This window comes from Lygodium microphyllum, chromosome 7 (genome assembly GCF_053477565.2).
Source record: "Lygodium microphyllum isolate KBCC chromosome 7, Lygodium_microphyllum_v1.1.10, whole genome shotgun sequence".
NCBI classification, from domain to species: domain Eukaryota; kingdom Viridiplantae; phylum Streptophyta; class Polypodiopsida; order Schizaeales; family Lygodiaceae; genus Lygodium; species Lygodium microphyllum.
Window position 1 is genome coordinate 117,290,229 of NC_141141.1, and position 7,038 is coordinate 117,297,266.

Here is a 7,038-nt window from a genome sequence, read left to right on the forward strand (position 1 = left end):
GTAAGTGTACTCCATGACTCCTGTATCATGGCTGCCATAGCAAAGGCACATATTTGTTGTGTCCCTCAGGTACCTCAAGATACCTTTCACGGCATCCCAATGTTTCTCGCCAGATGTAGCCATATAACTTGCCACAACCCCAACTGCAAAAGCAATATCTGGACGAGTGGCTATCATGGCATACATAAGACTACCCAACGGTTGATGCATAGGGAATCTTGGCCATCTCCGCCCTCTGCTCGTTTGTCTACGGATAATCGGCCTATGAAACCTTTACATGAGAAGGTAATGGACAACCAATAGGCTTAACATCCTGCATATGGAAGAGCTCAAGGACTTTATGAATGTACTCCCTCTGTGACAGATAGAGGAGTCCCTGAGATCTACCGTGCGTAATGCGCATACCAAGTATATGAGAGGCCTATCCCAGATCTTTCATCTCAAAGCTCTTCTTGAGCTGAGCCTTAAGAGCATCTAGCTCCTTATGAGCTATCCCTACTAAAAGCATGTCATCCACATAGAGTACCAAAATCAATAAAGAATCGTCACGGGCTTTCTTTGTGTACAAGCACAAATCCATAGCACTGAGGCTGTAGCCCTGTGACTGCATGAATGCATCAAACTTATGGTAACATTCCCTAGGTGCCTGCTTCAAGCCATATAGACTCTTCTTTAGCTTGCACACTAAGTGTTCCCTGCTAGGATCTGCAAAGCCCTTAGGCTACTCCATGTAAATCTCTTCATGCAAGTCTCCATGTACAAAAGACGTCTTGACATCCATCTGGTACAAATCCAGATCAAGCTGTGCAACCAAGGCCAAGACTAAGCGTAGGGTGGTCATCTTGATCACAGGAGAAAAGAATTCATCAAAGTCAACACCATGCTCCTGCTTAAAATCCTTAGCAACCAATCGAGCCTTGTATGCCGGCTTAGGGTGTCCAGGGGTGCTTTTTAGCTTATACACCCACTTGCATGGCAAAGCCTTCTTACCCTGAGGCAAGAAAACCAAATCCCAAGTCTGATTCTTATGCAATGAGTCAAGCTCAAACTGCATAGCCCTCTCCCAAGAGTGACAATCACCCCTGTGCATAGCCTCATTATAAGTGAGAGGCTCTCTTGCATCTGTAACCAGTACATAATCCATAGAGGGTGCAAAACGGTCAGGAGGTCGTCTATCTCTAGTAGAACACCTCAACCTAGGCTCTGTTGCTTGACCAACATCCTGTCTAACATTAGCATGTCTAACATATAGGCCATGAGCATCAGGTGATGCTGCACACTGTCTAGTTGGCCGTGGAGTGGGCTAAACGGGAGCAGGTGGTTCCTCCTGAAAGATAACTCTGTGTACCTCAACCACTTTCTCAGGCTGCATATGTATTTTGTCATCATGAAAGATGACATCATGGCTACGGATCACTTTCCACGTCTGCGGATCCCATAGACGGTAACCCATCTCTTTGCATCTCCATAGCCAATGAAAATGCATTTGACACTTTTAGGATCCAACTTATTGCATTTGTCCTTGAACACATGACAAAATGCCTCACATCCAAAAACACGCAAATGATCATAAAAGGGGGGCTTGCTTGCCCATACCTCCTCTGCAACCTGAAAGTCAATGCCACTGCTACGTGACCTGTTAATGAGATGCACTGCAGTAGTAACTGCCTCAACCCAAAAGTGTTGTGGTAAGCTAGCCTAGCTAAGCATGCTACAAACCCTTTTCTGAATGATCCTATTCATGCGTTCAGCCATACCATTCTGGGGAGGGGTGTAAGGGGCGGTCAATTGACGCTTAATACCCCGCTCATTACAAAACTGCTCAAAAGCACGTGATACATACTTACCCCCATTATCTGACCTTAGGCATTTTAGCCTTTTCCTAGACTGGTTCTCTGCCAATGCAAGCCAACATTGAAATGTGTCTAAGACATCAGATTTTCTCTTGATGGGATAAGCTCGAACCTTACATGAGTAATCATCTATGAAAGTAACAAAGTACTTTGCACCACCAAGTGACTAACAAGGCATGGGCCCATATACATCTGAGTGGACAAGAGTCAAGGACTCACCCATGCATTTCTTACCAAACTTTTTATGCATATTTCTAGTATGCCTGCCATACAAACAATAATCACAAGAATCAAAATGCGAAGAGTCAAAAGACGGAAGATACTGCAAAGCACGAAGCATTTTCATTCCTTTAAGAGACATATGCCCCAAACGAGCATGCCAAAGGGATACATGGGGGATAGAACCCACAAACAAAACATGATCCAATGTAGCTCTAGATACAAGTAAGAGATAGAGGCTGCCAGACTTGGAACCTCTTTGCAAGCACAAGTCTACCACGAGTGATCTTCCATGTAGAGTTTCCAAAAGACACAAAATACCCTGCATCATCAAGCTATCCAGTTGACATAAGGCTGCGAGTCAACCCAGGTACATGGCATACATCATGCAAAACAAAAAAACTGTCAGAAGGAAATTGCAGCCTAACATCGCCAATGCCCACAATGTCAAGTGATGTCAAGAGGCATATTTCACGGTGAATTCCGTGAGGTTTTACGGTGGATTTCATAAACTTTGTTGACCGGGGCTCATACACAAAGTGGATTCTTTGTGCGAGAAGTTGATGGGGACGCCTGTTCTTTTCGGGCGTTTCATTAATTTAGTGTGTACATGGGTGATTCCGCAAAATGCATATTAAATTAATAAACGTTTATGAGTTTAGAGTGCGCACTCGTAATAAATTAAGGTTAGGATTTATTTCTAACCTGTTGATTTATTTATGTAGCTGAAGACTGCTAGGTATTCACTTTTGTCGGTTTAAATGTATTATTTTATTAACGATTGTGAATGCTTCAGTTGATGTGTAGAGATAGCAGCAGTGGCGGAGGAAAGCATTGGAGGATAGCGAGTATTCGATATTTTGATGGGCGCATACCTTAGGCATGGCGCCTATATTTTGTCGCGCCTATTTATTGAGGCATTGGATATTTATTATTATTTTGTATGTGCATGGGCGCACGATTATGTTATTTCTACTTGGACATTGTATTGGGCATGCCAGACTCTTTGGGCACCGTCCGTTAGCTTTATTCCTATTTTGTGTTAAAGTAAACTCAAAAGCTAAAAGCTTGCTATTTTGTAATTTGGGCTATTATTTGAGCTTGAAGATGAATAATACATAAAATACATGCTTTGTGGAGCGCTCACACAAGGCATGGGGGGAGATTGCACCCAATTGGTCTCTTATTCATGTCGTTCATGCTTTTACCTTGTAATTTGTGCAAAAAGTAGAGTTCTATTGTTCTTGGGGACCTTTCGGCATTCACTACGCAAGCGTACAGCATCCGATCTGCGCACCATCAAGAGACCTATCATCACCAAGACACACAAAACTAGCCATGGTACGATAGGTACGAAACTAATCTCTATAGGGTGTCACATGAAATGACGCACCTGAATCCAAGATCCAACATTGCGCATACATAGAATGTATCTCAGAAGCCTATAAGGCATTGCATGAAGAAGTTGCAAGTATGTAATCATCATCTGAATTGGTGGCATGTATGACATTAACCTCTTCTATCTTCACATTGGACTTTGCAGGTACAATACTGCGCTCAAAAGACTTTTCCTACACTTTTTCTTTTCCCTTTTCCTTGCGCTTGTCATCACGTATCTTATGGCATTGCGGCCTAATATGTCGTGCTTTCTCACAATAATGATAGGTAAGATCAGACTTCCGTCGAGATAGGACTTACTGCGACCATGTGACTTGGACTTGGACTTCTGAGAGTCTCTACTTTTATGATCATTATCATGGCTACCATGTCTGCCACCTCTAATTGTCAATGCATGTGAAGAACGGGAAGCATCATTGTTTCTACTGTTGATTTCCTTAGTCAATAAAGCACTCTCAACATCTTTGATTTTCAACCTATCAAGCTTGTTCATGCATATGGCAGTACGGAAGACATCCCATGATTCAGGCAAGATGCCAAGCAGAAATAACGGGTGTAAGTTGTCTTTGAACTCAATACCATGTGGTAACAGACTTTTCATGATAGCATAAAACTGACTGAAATGAGATGATAGGGAGGTCCCCTCCATGCGAAGGTCCATTAACTGCCTCAGCCAATACATATGTGACGTAGGACTCTGCTGCGCATAGAGCTCCTAAATCTTCTCCCATAAATCCCATGCACTCTGATTCTCATCTTCAACAACATTATGATGGGCCTCTTCTGAGAGTGATAAAATAATGGTAGACTTGCATAGCTCATCAACTTCCATCCAAACATCATCATCCATATCCTCATGTTTAACACCCTTGAAACGCAAGGGTTTAATTTGCAACTTTTGCACCAAAACCTGCCATATTTGGGACTTCCAATACCCATAGTTGGTACCATCCAACTTGGTAATGTTAAAGAGAGTTGTGTCTTTCAGATGACCAACCATACTATCCCAAATCAAAGCAAAAAAGTAAAATTGCAGGTTACTATAATTAGCAAAAAATGCACTAAAACCACTGCTAATATTGACTAAAAGAGTGGATATCACCAAGAGAAGCACCTGTCCACCAAATATAACCAAGATAACATCAAATAGTAAGCATTACCTTCATAGAAGTGCTAAAAATCTATAGATTTCAGCTTACTGTAATAAATGATAGTAGTATGTAAATCTGTTCCAAAATGAAGCAATCACTGATACATATATCATTGCAAATGCCAAGTAGCAAGATATATATAACAGTGAGTATCAAGGAGCAAGAAATACCAAGAAGTGTCAAACCAATAACCTGTCAGGCAAGAGACATCTCATAGGTCTAGAAGTCATGATGTAATGGGTCTTGGGGTAAGAGAAGAGACCAAACACAAACACAACTGATAGAGCAAGAAGCTCAATACATAACCATCCAAGGTACATACAAAACTGACAAACCTGTGACAGAGGTAGGTGCATGTCCCAATAGGCATATCAAATCAACCCACTACAGACTAACTGCAGACATAAAGCTCTTTAGAGAGCAAATGCATACAACTATCCCACAAGCTCAAACTCAAGTGTAAATAAGACTCTGTGTACATCCGAATATACCAAGAGGCTCCCACTGAAAGTAAAGTCAGATGCAAAGAGAGCAAGCTCTAATACATCGAATACATATCATCAGACATGTGAAATCCCAGTAGGGTACATTCGGAGCATAAATCCCAAGCTATCTTAGACCCGTAAAGCATAAGCCTGAAAGCATTCAAAGAGCATGTAACTGACAACCAAATGTAATGTCCAGTAGGTCCAAAATGCTCAAATAAATTTGAAGATGAAGCTCCAATTAACTATCAAGCATGGGCAAACCAAGTGGCATCCATATCTGACCAAAGCATAAATGCAAGAAACTTAAATATCAAGCAGTGACAATAGGCATAGACTGGTCCAAAGCATGCCAACTGAAGCCAAATGCCAGTGAAGAACAACCAAGTCAGAGCCTAATCCAAGCTCAAAAGCATTCCGGAACTAAAAGAAAGTATTTGACAATCTCCAAATACATTGGTATGATCATTCAAAACTCCAGTAAGCACCTCGTATCCAAGAACCAATGCATATACCAAGTAAATGAGCTTCACCCCACTATATTACAACATCATATTTATTGCTAAATGAAGCTCCAATGGTGTCCAAATCTGCTCCAAATCAGTCCCAAAGCATAGACATAGCATCCCATAACATTCGAGCATCATCGGGCATCAATAGGTATCAAACGGGTAATGCCAAGAAGCATCAAATAGTAAATGTCAAGTGCTGCCTTGTTTTGGCAGTCCTGGGACTGTGTATACAGCAAGGGCTGAAGGGGGGAGTACTTAAATCGATCACCGGGAGCCAAGCAATAGTGCTGGGGAGTCCAACAATGATCGGGAAGATTGCTAAGAGTGTTGGGAAGCTGAGGAAGAGTAGCCAAATGCCAGGAGTAGGTTAGCCCAGCCCCCTAAAAATGTGCCACAATTTGCGCTAGCTGTTCCTAGGAGCTGGAGGGTCTTCAACAGCGCTCTAGGGTACTTGGCAATGTCAAGGGGGCTCCAACGCAGCCCTGGAAAAAGCCAATGAAGGTTCGGAAGCTCGAGGAGGAGGCGAGAGATCAAAACATAACTACAAATGAAGGTGCCATGGTTACCATTGAAGCTCGGGTTGAAGCTCTTCAAATCTGGGTTGAAGAGAATGTCGGGCAAGCTCCAATGCCTTTGCTTTGATACCAGTTGAAAGGGAAGTGGAACCCAAGAGGAAGAAGCTTGGCGGTGAGAGCTATGGTGGATGGAAAGTAAGAGCCAAGAGAGAGAGAGAGACTCAAAAAATGAGAACTCCAACAACCACAATGTGTGGCTAGGCCTTCCTTTATTCAAACTGTCACTAAAAGAATAAAGAATAAGTGATTGTGACGGGTGCCTGCCACCTGCAGCGTGTAGTGGCGGGTACTGTTAGTGTAGTAATACATGGGCGACTAGGCGGAGGCGCCTTTACCCCCAACAATTTGTAAATTTTTGGCAATTTAATTTACATTAAGGGTTGCACCATGCATAGGCTTATTGACCCAGGTAGGTCCATAGAGTTGCCAATCTGTAGCGCATGTTTATAACACCATGGACCTAGATGACCTCGATGGCCCATTGCCACAATGATTTTTGGGACTTTGCCCATTAGATGAAGTACCTACAAAAATGGAGATACTCTCTTGACTTGCAAGAGTTCACGGACATGGCAAATTTTGATCGGCTATCGATAAATCGATTTTAGATTCCGTCTCCTCGTGTTTGTCCCTCACCTTGCCTTGGCTTCTCTATGCTAAGTGGCTTGGGCCCCAATAATAGCGTGAATATATGTGTCGCTCCAACACTTTTACTTGCCAAAGGAGCGTGTGCAAGTCCATTTACTTATGCGTGCCCTCGCTCTAGACCAAGCTTGGTTTTTCAATTCTAATAAGTTTGTATTCTCCTAATCATGAGAGGCAGGGTGGAGCATGAGAGGGGCCAC